This window comes from Strix aluco, chromosome 4 (assembly GCF_031877795.1).
Source record: "Strix aluco isolate bStrAlu1 chromosome 4, bStrAlu1.hap1, whole genome shotgun sequence".
Lineage (NCBI taxonomy): Eukaryota > Metazoa > Chordata > Aves > Strigiformes > Strigidae > Strix > Strix aluco.
The window spans coordinates 107,023,153-107,040,767 of record NC_133934.1 but is presented as its reverse complement, the minus strand read 5'-3'; the positions used below and the strand labels follow the sequence as shown (position 1 = coordinate 107,040,767).

The following is a 17,615-nucleotide window of genomic DNA, read 5'->3' as shown; positions in this document are numbered from 1 at the left end:
GGGGCACCGGAAGGAGCACACAGTCGGTCTCCCCTGGTCGCTGGCACACACATCCAGCTGCCTCTGCAGCCCACGCAGCCTTCAGGGGAGATCAGAGGAAAGCTGCTGCTGCTGCAGCCAGGAAGGGAGGCAGCTCTCCCAGGCACACGTGGAGCTGCAGACATGCGGCTCTGCAAAGCACCAACTGACTGTTCCAGCCTCCTCCCGGTGTGACAGGTGCTCGTGCGCACCGACAAGACAGCTTATCCCCATCACTTCCATTGCCCCCGGAGAATGCCCCTTGCCTAAGACACCGGAGCACAGCCACAGCCACGTACCTGCCACAGGGCAGAGCAGAGCCAAGCAGAGCAGGGCAGACAGCCCATCACACCCACCAGCCTGCTCTTGTCTCCTCCATGGAGAGGACCTGGGGAGTCAAATGGCCTTGAAGCATCAGAGAAAAGAGGGAAGTTACAGGGCTGTTGGGATGGGCACTTTGGTGCATCCCAAGCCAGCAGGAGCAGGGACAAGATGCGTGGCAAGGACTGGGGTTCAGGACACCCCCCAACACACACCTACTGCTGATGGGTGGCCCACCACACAGGGGTGAGTGGGGCACAGACAGTCAGCACGCAGCCTCTGATGTGCCAGTGCCGCAGGCTGGCACTGCCTGCACCCACTACGCTGCCTTCCTGCCCTGTGCTGGCCATGCCCACGGGCCAGCAGCTGCCCATGGCCAGCACAAGGGGTGGCAGGAGTGATGGACGTGACAGAGGAAAACACAAGAAATGGTTTCTTTCCCTTCAGGTGGAGAAGGAAGTGTCACATCTGGACATGTACAGCAGCCGGGCTGGGAAAGGGACAAGGCATCAAGAGGACAGAAGCTGTGGGCTGGGAGGCGCAGCATCGCCCAGAGGATGTGGTGAGACAGATGGCAGATTTGGCAGCAGGGTGGTCACGGAGCGACCTGCAAGCTCTTCCCACTGCAAGAGCAGGCGACATAACACTGCGTAGGGGCTGTCAGCCCAGCCTGGCAGGTTTGGGGCGGGGAGTCACATCCTTTGAAACACACCACATTGAACAGCCGGCATCAGAAATGCTCTGTGGGCAAGGCAGCCTTGGAAAAAGGCTATCTGGGATCAGGGGGAAAATGGGAAAAAATATCAGGATGGCAAGTTTTAGGGGCAGGGAGGCAGAGAGATTGTCCCTGGTTTCTCTGCAGAAGCCTGTCTTCCCTGCACACAGGGCCACGCAGCTAGGCTGGCACTCGGAGAAGGGCTGGCAGCTCCTGCGCCACTCTGCCCACCCTGCCAGCAGCACAGGGTCCCCAGGCAGCCACCCCCTGCCCTCCACAGCATCACCGCTCATGTGGAAGAGAAAAGGAAAGGAAATTAAACATGAGGTACTGAAGCAGATGGCTGCAAAAGGATCCTCCCCAAGCCTCTGCCCCCTTGTCCTTCCAGGGCACTTTGGGCACAGCATTGCTGGCACCAGGAATACAGTCAGCTGAAGAGATCTGGGGGCCCAGGCAAGGTGCAGTGTCCCAGCAACAGCCACTGCAAGCCTCTGCACAGCCCAGCAGCTATCAAGGCCCTGCCACAATTAGCAGGAATCAAATAGGCTGTGTCTGTTTTGGGAGAGATGCTGGGGGATGCAGCACTGATAGCGGGGTTTTCACAGTGGCTAGCTGTGCTGGCCCATCCCCAGCTCAAGCTCCTGCTTCCGCCTGGTTTTGGTTATGCTGTTTTCCTTGTCTGCATTCCCACCCAGCACACCCCAAACCTGCCATCATGAACGCTGCTCTTGTCTGTCTGGGCCCTGCAGTGAGCGCCCGTACTCAGCCTCTGTGGTACCAGCAAGGCATTTACTAAATGAGCGAGGGTCTGAATCTCCTCAGCCACTACATGGTTGATGTAAGAGGCAGTTTGGCACATACTGTGCTGCATAGCTGCTGTCCCTTCTCTGGGAAGCATCTCCCCACCTGGAAACATAAAGAGCCTCCAGCCGGTTTGAGAAAACCCAAGGTGAAAGCACAGGAGACACCTCCCAGCCTGGGTCCCTGGGGCAACCAGCACTTCCAGTAAAGAAAGCATGGGCACATCCCGCCCTGAAACACCCCTCTGCTTCACCAGTGCCAGCACCGCACCTGCACTTACTAGAGACAAAAAGCAGTGCAACTGAAGATACTGCAGAGGCTCCGGCTCATCCTGACATCCCTGACCACAGCCCTGGGAGGGCGAGCAGAGCTCTGCACAGGCAGACAAACCCTCCTCCAGAGTGGCAGGAGGGTTTAATACTGATTATTTAAGTGATGCCAAATCCCACAATGTTGCCTTTTCCCTGGGGATAGGACCACCATCAAGGACACACCGGTCTCCAAATCCTGCCCAGTTGCTTTCCATGCTTCTTCTGGCAGCACAGTTCCATCGCGGGGCACATGGATATCATGCTGGAGGGAGGGGATCAAAAAAGGACCGAAATCCAGGTGTGAGGAGCCACAGGCAGGCACTGGGAAGGCTCCTCCTAATGCTAACCATGGCATGGAGAGACCCTGTGCTAAATGAGCTGCAGTACCAGCATGAACCCAAGAGTGGGCTCCAGCAATGCCGCTGGTGCTGCGCAGAGCACCAGGCTGGCCACGCACATGGGCATGGCTGCAAAACCCAGCTACCTGGATTAGCTGTGTTCAATGAGGGAGTAAGATACCATCCTGCTGACACAAATGCCCTCCCTGCTTCCCATCTCTCCACCAAGGTGAGCTCCAGGGAACAGAGAGCTTTCCCCAGCATGTTCAGGGGACGGGCAGCCAGCCTGGAGCACCGAGAGCAGGACTGGACCCAAAGCTCAGCAGGTCCCCTCACACATCTGCACACCCATTCTCCCACCCCAGGGGATGGGGAGGACACAGTGCTTCCATGGGCAGCCGGGGTGGTGGAGGGACATCCCCCAGCACTGCTCCCAGCTGGGACTCTAAAGGCCACAGACGTACAGAAACTTATTCTGTCCCCAAGATATTTTACACAAAAAAAACCCCAAGCCCAAAGAAATGTAGAGAGAAATCCCTTCTTTGCTGAAACCAACCACAACATGCCCTTCAAAGAGCCAGAAATTCACCTCCTCATTATGGAGGGAAAGAAACCCCTAAGTCTGACTCCGTGCAGGGGCTGTCTAAATAAACAGCCAGCCCCTCAGACATAGCTGCCAGGATGAAGAAATCCTGAAACCTAATGATTACCCTGGAACACACGTAAAACTGTAGTCGTGATAGTGTACGTACGTACCTAAGACAAGGCTTAGGGTATGGTCATATTTCTGTAAGTTCAATTACTAAAGTTTTGCACAGCTAGGTTTATCCAGTCCAGTGTGTCCCAGAGGACTCTGTTTGCAGAAACATTCACCCCCTGACTTTCCTGCAATGACTGAACTAACATAAAAGTCTTCAAAATGCACCATTCTCAGGAGGTGGCCCAGTCACTGCAGCTGTTATTAGCAGTATTTGCTTTGTTGGGCTTTTTTTTTTTTTTCTCAACAAGAAAGAATTTGATGAAATTTCATGGAAGAAAACACAAGAAATTAAGAACTCGGATGAAAGAAAATTAAACTTGATTGAAACCTCCCAACAGAAAAATCCAGTGAAACTGCCTGATGAGAAGATTAGCATCAGTGTAATATGAAAAGAAAAACCAATAAAGAGGACTTGGAACCAGAACAAATAAAAGAATTATGACTTTTGGAAACATATACCTGACTTAAAAGTAATCAGATTTTGTCTGAACTAAAAACTTTTTAAATTAAAAGACAGCCAATTTAAAACTGGAGGTTCTAACAATCTACATGCTAAGACCTCGGATCACTCTCACCAGCAAAAAATTAGTCAGTAGAAATTCATGCAGTATGTCCTTGCTGCCAGATCCACTCAGTGGCTGAGTGCCTGGAGCTAAAGCCTGATGAACTGCAAAAGTGGCTCTGACAGCAGCAACCGTTTTGAAAGCAGAGGTAAAAAAAATGTTTCAATTAATTTAGTACACTAACTAGTTTAGTCAAAGTTCAAAAAATTACTGCAGGTTAATGCAGGAGAGCCTGGTTCCCTTTCCAAACCCAATGAAGATGAAATGTGAGAGGATAATCTCTACTAGTTCTGAATTCTTAAAAGCCAGAAGAAATCAGGTTATATCATTCGTTATATTTTATATCTCCTATAATAAAATTCTGTTCCTATAATATAGTATTATAGCAATACAATATAGTATAGTAATATAGCATTGTTAAATTCATTACATATACAAATAATGTTTTCATAAACTTATTCTTTTTTCTTTTGTGGACCCACACATTTTAAGCAGTTTTATTTAACCAACTAGAAACCATTTTTTAAATGCTTGCTTTCTGCATTTTGATTTGGATTTCATTCTCCACTGAAATACAGCTGGACCAAATTTATAATAAATAGTGAAGTTATATCTAATAAGGAAACGTGTCATTCACCATTTTCTAATGCAAGAAATATCGACATTAAGAATCTAAATAACCATATGTTACACTGTAAACCCACCCACTTAAGCATGGTGCAGCCTCCTGCTCAGCCCTAAGCACCACAACATACTCATCACTAAAAATCAGCTTGTCCTTAGGAAAAAAGCGGAAGTGTATAAACACAGCAAGATTAAAACTAGGTACTTAGGTTGTGGGTTTCTTATCATTAATTTAAATCATTACTTTAATCCTACTCAGCAGCAGGTCAAGAGCCCAACAAGGCGCAGATCAGATTTATTCTGAAGTCTACAAAGTTCAGTTCATTTTGCTATTTTTGCCATTATACTTCCCTTCCACATAGTTCTGCCATATGTGACCTCTCCTTGAGAAAAGCAGCCCAGAAACACAAGGAATGGTGCATGCCCCCAGCCTGAAGCCTGCAAGTCCTGGGAGTCTCTTACTGGTGTAAAGACCTCCAGACCACTGCTTGCAGGCTCTAGGAAGCTAGGCAAACCTCCAAACTTCTGGTCCTTTCTCCGATGCTGCCTGGGGGATTATCCCATGGTGACCAAATTTGTCAGAAGATAGGACAAATAATCACAGAAGTGTTGACACTGAAGGGAGATTGTCTAGTCCAGTCTCCCTTCTCAAAGCAGGGTCAGCTAGAGGAGGTTGCTCAGGGCCATGTCCAGGTAGATTTTGAATATGGGCAAGGATGGAGACTCTGCTCCCCAGCTATCCTTCCAAACCTGAGGTTTGCCCTAAGTTCCCCACCTCTACCTTCTCTGAATTTCAGTCTCCTCTAGCCCATCCAACGCAGCACATCAAGGGGCTCACTGTCTCAATCTCCATCACATCCTGCCCCAGCTGCCTCCTACCACCAACTCTCAGCTAACAATGAAGTACTCCCCAGTGAAGCAGGGCCAGAGCCCCTTCCTCTCTCTCTTAGGAGGAACTCAAAATAGCATGACAACATATTTTTCCACCTCTCACAACCCGCCTTTTAGCACTTGGGGGTGCAGTGGAGCTTGGCTCACTCAGATCCTGCCTTCCTCTCAGCTCACCCACAATCTGCAGATGACAAGACACAAGACATTGGTGCTGGGGGTAGGGGAATCGGGTCACCCAAAGCTTTCACATGCTCCCACTGAACAAGAGCCCTGAGTCTCTCTGCTCTAGTACTCCATTTTAAACACATCTTTATTTGAGATCAAACTACAACAGCATAGAAGCCCCTCCTTGGTCAAAATGGTACCCACAGCTTCTCATGGGGACTCTGCTGGGAACTGCACAACTGAAACTGGTGTTGAAATGCTTCCATACCATGGTGTTCATGCTCCCCAGAGGCTGGGCAGCATTACAGTAATTTCAATTAGGAAGGCAATTTCTCAGCCAAAGAGGTTTTCTCTGCAGCCCTTAGCACAGCTGCAGCTCTTACACCAACACAGCCATCCACTAAGAGAGGGCCATACCAGGACAGGCAAAGCAGGACAGTGCTGGGCTTAGGTAACCACCAAGATGAGTCATAAGAAGTGAACCTGGTGAGGAGGAGTGAGATCGAGTGATGGCTGAACTGCCAGAGAGGTGAGGGTGAGGCAGGGCCTGGGGCAGCGGGCTGGGAGAGGGGAGCCCATGCCCCCCGCCAGACCACTCCACCCCACCTCCCTCTGTCTCTGCAGAGAGGTCCTGTAGGACCTGCCGTGCCCAGTCTCACCCATTAACCAGCAACAATAGAGACCTGGGCAATGGGAAGGGCTATGCATGGCTACCTGGCCGGGGATGTCCCATTGTTGCTGTAATGGTGTGAGCAAACTGTTGCCATTGTCCCCACCTAATAACAAGGTGTGATCAGAGCCTAATTACCAGTCCCAGCTACATTTGAAGCAATAACTTCAAGCCAGCTTTTAAAAGATGTTCAGGCATCTTAAAGTGTGGGTAGATGCCAAGTGGGATCCTCAAAAGCTCTAGGACCTCTTGTTGACGGACCTGATAGCTGGTTAGGGACTGAATGTAATCAAGCCATAGTGAAAGAAATTGGGACTGGAGCTGCTTCTCCTGAAATAATCTCAAAGCAAACCCACTTTGCTCTGAGCACACTGCATCAGCAATGCAATGTTTTCTTCAAACTTAGGGCTAAGTAGACAAAATATATTTACAACAATTAAAGTAGGTAAGAAGAGCTGTTTCACCAACTGCAGAAGTGACAACAGTAGAAGGCTTTGGTGTTTACAGGACTCATGGAGGAGTCAGCATTCGCACAGCACACTGTTTGCCTAAGAGTTTAGGTGACTGATTAGTTTAATATCAATTGAATTCACTCGTGGGTGTTAGAAACATTTCTCCCTCTCCTTGCTTCTTTAGGAAAGCTCTCGCAGTCTGTTAAGACAGGAGTATTTCCTGCAAGGAATATTTTAAAGCAGTGACACTCCTCCTTTTACAACTCTGCAGATGTAGGCTCTGAAGCTGTACTGAAATCTGCCTTACTTTCCCTTGGGCCAGAAGTCTGCGTGGAAGGAGAACAGTATTCACCTGTGTAGGCACACCCCTGACCAGCATCCCCAGCAAGCTCTGCTATTTCTGTCCCTGTTTGCAGGACCACCCGATGCTTACCACTGTCAGCAGGCACCAAACCAGGGATGAACTAGTTAACCTCAGGGAAAGCTCTGAAGAGGAGAGCAGCTACAGAGCGATTCAAGTGTTATCATGAAAAAAAATAAAAGAGCTGAAAGGCATTCAGACAGAGTTGCAGAAAGATGGGAGCCAGGATGCTGCCATGGGAAGCAGGCTGAGGTTTAAGCTTACAGGGAAGCCAGAAAAGCCCATATGTGCTACAGAGTCAGAGGCTGCAGGGGTGCCGGCGGCCTCCCTGCTTTTATTTATTATTTATTTCTTTGCCAATGGCTGTTTGCCAGGCTACTTAAGACAAACCCTTCATGAAAAAGCTGCTTCTGTTTCCCTCTCCATCTGGTGCCCAGCCCTGACCACCGCTTTGCAGGGTAGCAGGGATGGCAGTGAGGCCAAGGCTCAGGTCTGGTCTCAGGGCCAGTCTTTGTGCCTTCTGTTTTTTCCACACTTTCTCTCCTCTCCCCTCTGAACAAACCACTTCAACAGCACCTTTTTTCCCAAATGGCACATTTTGCAGTCTCTCTGCCACTCACACAGGCAGCCTGACCTGTCACACAGCGTTGTAAAACCCCAGCATGGGGTAAGGTGCTTTCTCATACCTCATTTGCCCATCCAGCTTTCCGCTCACCTCCCACTCCCCCCTGAACTCTCTGAAAAGGGAGAAGTCAGGCCTGTACATCAGTCCTGGAGATGGTGGCTAAACAGTTAAAAGGAAAAAGATGTTCATGCAGAAATAACATCCGCCAGTCAGACAAAGGTCTCTCTTTCTCCTGGATAACACCCCTTCTGTTCAGGAGGTTTCTGAATTGCAAACCCACTGTGCAGCGGTGCTGCTGCTACAGAAGATGGGGAAGCAAGTGAGGGAGAAAGCAGGGCCTTGATCTGTGGACAAATCTGGATGAAGTCATAAATTGGGGGAAAGCAGCTCAGCCAGTGTTAGATCATCCTGACCCAACAGCCCTTTCAGAGTCATCAGTCTCTCAAAGGTGGAGGGAGAAATGGGGAGACATTCCCGCTCCTCTCCCCTGCTAGCACGAAGCACTCCCAACACCGTCAGGTGTGGCTCCCAGAGGGAGCATTCTGTGGCCAGGATGACGTGGGGACCGAGCACAAGCTATGGCATGACACAGCGGTGGGATGACATTTTATCTCGCATCAGAGGACAACAGCACAGGCCAGCATGTGTGCACTGGGGAAGGCCACTGAGGGGCTGGGGCTGGCTCCCTGCTTCTGCCGCTGACTTACTCCAGCAGCCCAGGGGAGCCCCCACGTCTCGGCGGGCCTCAGCCGCCCATCAAGCATTAGTTAAAGCCACTCTGGTACGTGGTGCAGAATGAGGGCAGTAAACCAGTGTCTAAACAGAGCCAAGCACCCAGCAATCTCCCACAACAACAAACCAAGGCCACCCCTGCATCCCGCACCCGCAGTCGCCCTGGGAGCAGTACGTGGGCGCTGCCCGAGGCGGTGCTGGCACACTTGCCCAGGGGGTCCCGCAAGTTGCCGCGGGCATCCCCCTGCGCAGTCCCAAAGCCAGGCCCACCCGGGAGGCGCAGCTAAGCACGGGGCAGGCGGGAGTAGCCCCTCGCACGGCGCCGCTTCCTCCCCACCCCCATCCCACCCCGGCAGGACGCCCCCCGCCCTCTCCGCCCGTCCTGCACCTCAGGAGCCCCCCCAGTCACCCCTCGCTTGAGCTCGACTGCTCGCCGGGACCCCGCCCCGCCAGGCGCCGGCTGAGCCCCGCAGCCCGGACCGCGGCTCCCGCCCCGCCGCCGCCGCCTCCCGCACCGCACTGACCTGCTGGGGGGGGGGTGTCCCGGCCCCGCTCCGCTCTGGGCGCCGCGCCCGCCGCCGCGCCCGCCGCCTCCCTCCTCCCCTTCCCGCGGCCCCCCCGCGCCGCCCGGCCGCGGGCTGCCCGGCACCGGCACCGGCAGGGGAAGGGGAAGGAAGGGGCCGAGGCCGCCGCCGCCGCTCCGCCCCCCCGCCCGCCCCGCTGCGGCGGAGAGGCCGCGGCCCCCGGGCTGCTGCCCCCCCCCCCCCCCCCGCCTCACCCGTGCTCGGGCGGCGGGGCCTGCGCCGCCGGGCCGAGAAGTGGCCGGAGCTCCGGGCCCGGCGGGGGGAGCCGCCTCCTGGCCCGAAACGGGGGCGAGGAGACCCCCGCCGCGCTGCCTACCGGGCGCCCCGTGGCATCCGAGCGGGGAGGAGGCGGCTCCGCGGCGGCCCCGGCTCTGGGTGCGGGGAGTTGCCGGCAGAGCGCCTGGGTGCGGGCTCTGCGCCGCTCGGGCTATTTCTGGGTCTGAGGCTGTGCCCGCCGCAGCAGCCCCCCCCGAGCAGCCCCTGCGGCTGTCGGGCTCCTCGGGGGGGCTGCCCGGGCAGATGCCGCCGGGGCGAGGGCAGCGGGCGGCCGGGGCGCTCAGCCAGCACCGCGGGGGCACCCGGGGGTCAGCCCGCAACACAGCGGCAGGGCTGGGTGGATGGGAGCGCCTTAGACCTCAACAGCATTTGCAAAAACCTCTCCCGCTGGTGCAGCATCGCTCAGTTGCTTGGCGGGGGTGGTAGCTAAGAAACTTCCCAGGGGTCTTATTTGTGCTGAGCAGCCCTGCCTTCCTGCCATCGCGGCGGCTGGGACGGGACCTGAGCCACCAGCGTGCAAAGGGGCTTGGAGAGCTTGCTTTTCCTTAAGCATCCCACCTTGCTGCTCCCCATTTCTCCAACCTGGGAGGGTGCGGGCAGCACACCCCGCGCTGGAGAAACGCCCAGCAGCACACCCAGACACCGGTGTTCCCAACCGATGTGACCGCAGGGAAGTCCCACTGACGTCCCAAGTGCTTCATTGCTGCCGCCTCGTATGGGGGCCTGGGGTCCCACACCTGGGGCTTCTCCAGATGCTGAGTAAACAATGCTGCTCTGCAGCATCCTCTGAAGTCTTGTTTGGGCTCATTTCATCTTTTTGGGGCTGAAGAAGCACAATCCAGTGGCTAAGCCCCTGCCGTTTAAAGGCAAGCACAGCTACAAGTCACCGGGAGAAGCATCAGGGAACCAAAACATGTAATGAGCTGCCAGCCAAGAATCTCCCTTCATACTGCAGGTGGAAATAGACTGACACAGCTCATGGAGCATGAGGAACCAAGGGGTGAAAAACAAGTGTCTTTTTTTTCAGGCTCCCCAAGGCTGAGGTAGCACTCAGCTCCTTTGTGCTCTGCTGGAGCATGGTGCAGAGCACAGGTGAGCTACAACACGATGGCTTTTGATAAAACTTTACTACAAACGAGACTTTTATTCTGGACTGGTGACTTCTAGGAGATACCATAGCCCAAACAACACATCCCTAAAACCCTAAGGAACAGCTGAACAAAAAAAGATTTCCAAATCACTTTCACTGCCATCTCCTTCAGCCCCAGCAATATGTATGATGTGGAGAAGTCACACAGCTTGCCCCCTCACTCCAGACAAGCCAGCACCAGTCCTACCGCATCACCAAGGCTTGGAGACCTTGGCTGCCACCTTGCAGCAGGTGACACTCTCTGCCTCAGGAGAGAGCAGAGGACTGCGCCAGCTTAGTACAACATGTGCTCCACAAACACTGAGCAATGGGGGCTTGTGGGAGACACAAATCTGTGGGGATTTTCTAAAATGCCTTGTGACTTGTGATCTGCCACCAAGTCCCCAATATTCAATACTCCTCAGCAAGTGCAGACTGTGTTTTTCATAAACCATGACTTTTCTGACCTACTGAACTGGAAACCTATATGCTCCATGACTTAAACTGGCAAATGCTGCTGGGAAATCTTGACTTCTGAGCAGAGCTGGCATCCTTGCTGCTGGTGAGTTACCCCAGTCCCAAAGGAGTGAACACCTGCTCCCCCTCCCTTGGCCCACCAAGACATCAGGGACCACACAAAGCTGGGTAAACATAACCCATGCATAAGCGATTCCCTGGAGATACTTGTTTCTTCTGACTCTGGCCCAGGTTATGCCTAGCTAAAATAGAATAGAATAGAATAGAATAGAATAGAATAGAATAGAATAGAATAGAATAGAATAGAATAGAATAGAATAGAATAGAATAACCAAGAGGGAAACAGAGAGGAGTCCAAACAAGGAGAAAAACTTTTTCATTTTCTGTTAAGTATTGGGCCTCAGTGGCCATGACTGGCTCAAGAGCCTTACAGATCCAGTCTCACAAGGGCTTAGGCATCCCATGTTTTTTAAGCCATTTCACACGCCTGGGAAGCACAAGCAGCGTGTGGCTCAGTCTTCAGCTCTGCATGTGGAGGAGCCCGTTACGTCCTTCCCATGCTGCTGATAACCCTGCAGCAGTGTGGGAGAGACACTGAGCCGCAGCCAGAGGCAGCAGCAGGATGAGGCACAGGGATCTGCTTCGCAGTCAGAGCTGTAGCATTATGTCCTGCTGTCTGTGTGATACTCCCAACTGTAATTCCTCTTTTCCATCATTTATGGCTTTAATATTTAAGCTGAATTTCTCCAGGCAGGCTCAGGGACTCAGCCTGAGTTTGTCTAGACACATTTCAGGCAAGATGGTGCCACTGTTTCTGAGAATGATGTCTGGAGAAAAAGACTATTTTGTCCATGTTTAAAAAAAAGGCTGGTAGTTTCTTCTTGGGCAGCTCCAGTGACTCCGAGCTTCACAGCCAAACACTGGCAAAGGTGTGGCCTTTAGCTGGAAAAGTGCCTTTGAATACCCCCATGGAGCTGGTGTATGTCCCTGGAAGACTGCAGTTTGCCCAGGCTGGGGGGCAGACATGAAGGGTGCGGCAATGAAAAGACCATTTAGTCCCTGCTCCCTGCTCCTGGAGCCAACAAGAATGTGTCTGTGCCCCTGGCTGGCAGCCCAGCCTGGCATGGCACAGTGCTGCCAGGATGTCCTCATGCTGACTGCTCCCCACCAGGATGGGCCAGCTGGGGTGCGGTGAGCGTGTCCCATGAGCCCTAGGCCCGGGCTTGCCTGTAGGCAACCATCGAAGAGGGCCCTCACCTCCCTAGTGCGGGGGTGGGAGCCGGTGTGGGGCTTCATTAAGCCATGCGGTGCAGGCAGGCCTGGACATGGCACCTGGGGAGTGGGGCTGGGAATGGGCAAAGGCACAAAAGGGCTGGTGCTGGCATAGCACAGCCCTGGATGCGGCCCCAGACTTTCTTACCTGCAAACTGCTTCGAGGACAGAATTACTTGTTTCCTCGGAGGATTTTTTTCCTCATCATTACACTATGTTCATGCTTGAAAAGCAGGAATTAATATCTTCTCACCCCTGGGACAAGTGGGGCGTTATCTCCGGGTAGAGGTGGAAACTCACACCTCAGGAGGTTGAAATTGCACTCACCCAGCGATGCTGGGCAGTTTCCCCTGTGGTTGGCACAGCACAGCACTGCAGCCCTTCTGTGGTAACTTCAGCCCCCGGCCATGGGCACTCAGCATTTCTTCCAGCTGGACTGCAGGGCACGGAGTGGACACCTGGAAAATGAAATCCGGGCACTTTAGTCACCACGTAATGGAAGTGCTGGTGAAGCACCCTGCCTCGCACAGCCCTGGGGATGGCGGCAGGAGAGAGGCTGCTCCCCAGGCCAATGTTAGCTGTCTTCTCCCGAGACCTGCCTGCCTTTCCTAGCGCTGCCTGCCTTCTTCCCGAAATACCTCCTGCCTGCCGTAACTAAGGAAACAGGGCTCCTGTAGGCAGCAGTTTCTTTCAGTGTGCGCCATTGCCGGGTCCCCAGAGCACAGGGGAGCTGCGGGCACCATTCCAGGCTTAGGCACTGCCAACCCCATCCACAGCCCGGCCAGGGCTGCCCCATAGCCCACTCCAGGAACCCAAATGCAGGGCAACACCTCCCACACACAGCCCCTGAAAGCCGGGGCAGAGCCGGCTGTGACAGACCTGCATTCCCCTGCACAGGGGAGGGCTCTGCACCCTTCACTGGGGTCTGCCTGGCGGGAACCCCTGGCCCCAGGCAAGATGCTTCTCCCTTCCCACAGGACACCATGGGACTCGTGCTTTGCAAAAGGAGAGGCTGAAAGAGCTGCAGCAGAGGCTGAGCTGCCATCACACCAGCCACCTCAATTCCGTTAATTAAAACAGTTAATTTCTTAATTTTCAAGTGCTCACCCCAGACCTTTGCAGGGCTCCTTGAAGGCAGCTTGCCATTGGGAATAGCAGAGAAACTGGGGCCGCAGCTGCTAAGCTGGGAAATCGTCTCTCCCCCATGCCGCCTCCCTCGTGGTTTGGTGTCTGCATGCTTGTAATTTCAAATCTGCTTCAAACATCACCCACCACCCAGGCTGTGTGACCAGGCACTAATCAGTTACATTTAGATATGCTAATTGGCTCTTCCCAATTGCCAGTCAGGCGGGACAGTGGGGTTCAGTGCTCAAAGGCATGGGATTTCTCCATGGCCCCAGACCTCAGTTTTTTGGCTGGCCTGGGGAAGCAACGTGTTCCTGCGGTGCTGCCCAGCCACTGCCAGCCCCACTCCAAAAGGCACCATGGCTGGGCCCTCAGCACAGGCAGCTCAAGTTGTCCAAGCCACCAACGCAGCTTAAACTCAACCACTCATCTCAATGAATACCAGTCCTGGCCCTCCCAGCTGTCAGCCACTGCTGCCTCCAGTGGTGCCTCTGTGGGTGCTCCCACCCGCTCCTGTTATCACTGCGAGCAACTGGTGTAGCTCCTTGCTTGGGGCTTTTCTCTCTTCACCTCAGCATCCTGCCACTAACTAAATGTTCCTCCACTTTTCCCTCACCAGATCCTGCCTTTTGCAACATGGAGCGCTTCGCTCACCCACCTTGAAGAAGGACCCATTGGAAATCTTCTTCTAGACCTGAAGGCTTGTACTTGGTAATGCCGAGCCAGCTTTTGTGCATCAAACATCCTTGCATTACTCTGCAAATACCTAGTCTGCACTTCACCAGAGGTCAGGCCCACTGCTCACCTACCCTGTCAGTGACAGATGCTCTGACCTGCCCCCATGTCTGCTCTGAAAGCCCAGGGTGTGCTGTGTTTCTTGCTTGTGACTCTGAAGATGCACACAGATAGGAACATGGGTCCATTCACTCTGTGGAATATACATCTCCCTTTCTTATGCATGTGTGTGTGAAAGAGAAACAAAATAAATACATGGTTGTATGGATCTTGAAGTAGAGGTCATGGATCAGAGTCAAATCTTCCCTGCAGACCTCAGGGCAATGACCCCTCTGCATCAGGAGGTGCAACTGGTAATTCCTGACAGATGAGAAGATGATCCAGGCTGAGGTCTTGACCTTCTGAAGCAGAAAAAGGCATTTGTGAAGATGCTTTGAGCAATGGAAGATTGATTGCAGACATACCAAGGAAAAGTGATGGCAGCTTTAATGAGAATGTCAGTGGATTATGGAGGGAGGATGTAAGCTGGCAGGCTGAGCCAGGAGAGCCAGCGAGGAAGATGCACATCATGTAATGAACCATATTACCATTCTGGCCAAACACAGGGCTCTGCGTGCAGGCTGGTCTCTGCCCACATGCCCGGCCTTCCTGCAAGCAAACACCCAATGCACTGATGTTCTCCCCAGCTAAAACAGCTGCCAGCAGTGCAGTCAGCTAAGGCACAGTGGTGCGGTCCTTTATGAAAGTCATTAACTCTAAATAGGCTCTCTCATACACAAAATATTCAACAAAAGTATCTTTGCTAACTAGCTCGTTGGCCTTTCCTCCATGTACAGGATAGCATCAGAATGAAAAAAAAAAAAAAAAAGGAAAGCAAAAGGAAGGGCTATCCTAGGTCAGAAAAGGGATTTGTGTAGACTAGCATTCTGGTTTTGGAAGCAGCTGGTAGCAAACACCATGAGAAGAGCATAAGAACAGAGTGGAAGGACTATGCTCTTGCAGTGTCCTCTCCCACTCACCAGCATAAGGCTTCCTGCACCAGCAAATACAACATTCTTGGAAGAGATTCAGTGTGGCAACTGAGGCATGGACTCCCAATGAAATCCAGAAAGAAAGAGCATTTATTGTTACAATGGTACATACTTATGCTCTCGGATGCTATCGGTAAAGCTCTTACTTCATAGTTAACAAATCAGCAATTAGACAGCTATCAACCTTTTCTCCTATCAACATAAGACACTCTAACACGTGCTGTGCAGACCAATCACCCTCTCATTCATGCACTGTTCTTGCGGTAGTAACTTCTCACAGTTCAGTACTTTTCCACAGTTTAGTGTTGCAGCTGTCCATTGTTTTTCCCTGCCACCTTGGCATAGCTCAACAGCCTCTTATCTTTCTTCCAAGGCCTGTTTTTCATCAAAGCCTAGGTATTTCTCAGAGGCTGTGCAAGGCTGACAGGCCAATGCCTCCCACAGTTCAGAAGCCATATAAAATGTGGGCAAGGTGCAGCAAGGTGTTCTCCGGGTAAGCTGCACATTGTGTGAAGAGCACAATATCTCCTGACGGCTCTTCTGACCCACTCACCAGCTACTTTCACCCACTTCTCAGTCTGGAACATGCGATGTTTGAGCCCAGTCATCAACAAATAATTATGTATGCATTTCTCTGCTCATGCTGCTGGCTCTACCGATAGTTTTACTGCATGTATAATTTATCATCTTCAACTTCATTCATAATGATCTTTGCACCTCCTTTCTCTCTCCGTTCCTTTCCACATGCACTGAAATGAAGCCTCCACTTAGTAGAAGCAATATGAGGTTTATCAGCCTGGAGTTACACCAGGGAGGAGCTGGGAATGCTCAACTGAACTGAAATGGGAAATGTGAGTGAGTGACGTGCTATTAATGGCTACCATGCTATTAATGCTACCCCATGACAAAAGCAGGGTCCTGAAACACTGGTGGTCACTGATGATTGCAGCCCTGCTTCTGGTCCTTCATCCACCTTCCCAGGTAGCTCAGCAACTGGCAGGTCTGCAACTGCTTCAGCAGACTTCCAAGAGCCCAGGGAGAGCTCTAGCACACTGAGACAAGGCAGATGCAGCAGTGCTTCTGCTCTCTGTTGGTGACCAACGTAGTATGTGGTGTAATAAACAAGGAGAAAGCACTGGAGCTCCCAAGCAAAAGCTTGGAGAACTCCTGGAGCATAATAGCTATGTTGCAATAGAGCGTGAATCACTGCAGCAGGTAGGATTCACATCTGATGCAGCTTTTATCCTCCTGCAGTGAGGACTGCAGCCCTCATTGGTGGCAATTTGGGGAGCTGTGGGTGGGGGATGCTGCTCTGCAGGTGGATCCTGCTGGGGAAGAAAGCGCTGCCCTCCCAAGGGAGATCACAGCCATGGGGCTGGGGGCTCCCTGGCAGAGCTGAAGAGGGAGGCAGGGCAGACGTCTCTCTTGGGTTGTGATGGTCGGCTCCCATCCCACCTCCACAAACGTCCTCAAGCTTCTTGACTCCCAAACTGTGTTGGTGACTGCTCCATGCTGTGGGTGATCCAGGGAAGGGATGTGTAAGCTGGCCCCTTGTGCCCCCCAGCCCACCCCCTGCAGCACCCTGCAGCACCCTGCACTGCCCACTTACTGCAGGGCTCCCACTCTCCTACCCCTTCTCCACCCCACACCATCTGCCCCGCTATTGTCTTTGGTGTGCCAGTGTGCCATGGGGGACGGAGAGTTGGGCTCAGAGGAGCTGACTGCCACAGGACATGCTCTACGCTCAGCGCTGGCCAGTGCCTCCCGTCCCTCCCAGATGGGGCAGCATCTCAGCAGTCTGCTAGGTAAGCACGGGGCTGTGGGCCAAGCAACCCAAGCTCTGCAGCCCAGTGGGCTGAAAATACGGCAGCACAGCATCATATACCACGTGTGGTACAGGCTTGGCTTATACCTGCTGACCTACACCTCTTGCTCAGTGGATTCATTCCCCACCAGGTGGTTCCTAGCACTTGGCCAGGTTTGTATTAGCCTCTGACAAGATGGCATTTTGATAAGAGATGGGTGTGGAGCTCCCCAGGGCATATTTAATGTGCACGTTGGAGCCAGGCTGAACCTCCAGGTTATCTGTCCCGGACATGCAAGCAGGTACTGTAGGAAAAGTCAGTTGTGCTGGAGCAAGTTTGGTGGTCTGTGATGATTTCCTATCTCTGCAGCCCCTTCATTTGTTACTCCTTCCCCATGGGCAAGGTGATAAAGGCTTTGGGGAGTGACTCGATCCCACCCCTGCAGGGAGGGTGGGATTGCTGCTTCTCTACCTTGGTCATTGCTCCACTGCCTTCGGATGCCTCTCTGGTAAGGGAGAGCACAGGAAGGGGTCATGCTTCTCTGAAGGAGGCCGGTTTTGCCTGTGTCTGCGTCTTCCCGTGGGAGTTGCCCAAGGAACGCTGACAGCCTGGCCCCCCTCCCCGACCCGCAGGGGCCTTCAGCCACCCAGGGGAGGACCTGCCTGGGGGGCACCACGGCTACCCGGGTAGGAGCGGACTTTGGAAGCGGGTCGGCGGGGCTTTTCGGGGCGAGCCTGCGGGCAGGACTGCGCTCCCGTCCCTTCCCCTCCCTTCCTGTCCCGACCCCTCCCTTCCCGGCCGCTCCCGCCGCTCCCGGCGGGCTCCCAGCCCCCT

General features: G+C 53.2%; 1 protein-coding gene across 3 annotated transcripts in view; it reads right to left on the bottom strand.

Annotated features, from left to right (window-relative positions):
* TMEM63C (transmembrane protein 63C) overlaps window positions 1-12,255 on the bottom strand; it is a 36,841-nt gene extending 24,586 nt beyond the window's left edge. The window contains exon 1 of one of the 3 annotated variants that reach the window (XM_074824816.1): window positions 12,234-12,255. The gene's annotated coding sequence lies outside the window, so the exon portion shown is untranslated. Of the gene's footprint in view, window positions 1-8,871; window positions 9,009-9,247; window positions 9,364-12,233 lie in introns of those variants that run through there. The other 2 variants (XM_074824814.1, XM_074824815.1) reach the window with 2 other exon arrangements.
* Window positions 12,256-17,615: the final 5,360 nt, after the last annotated feature.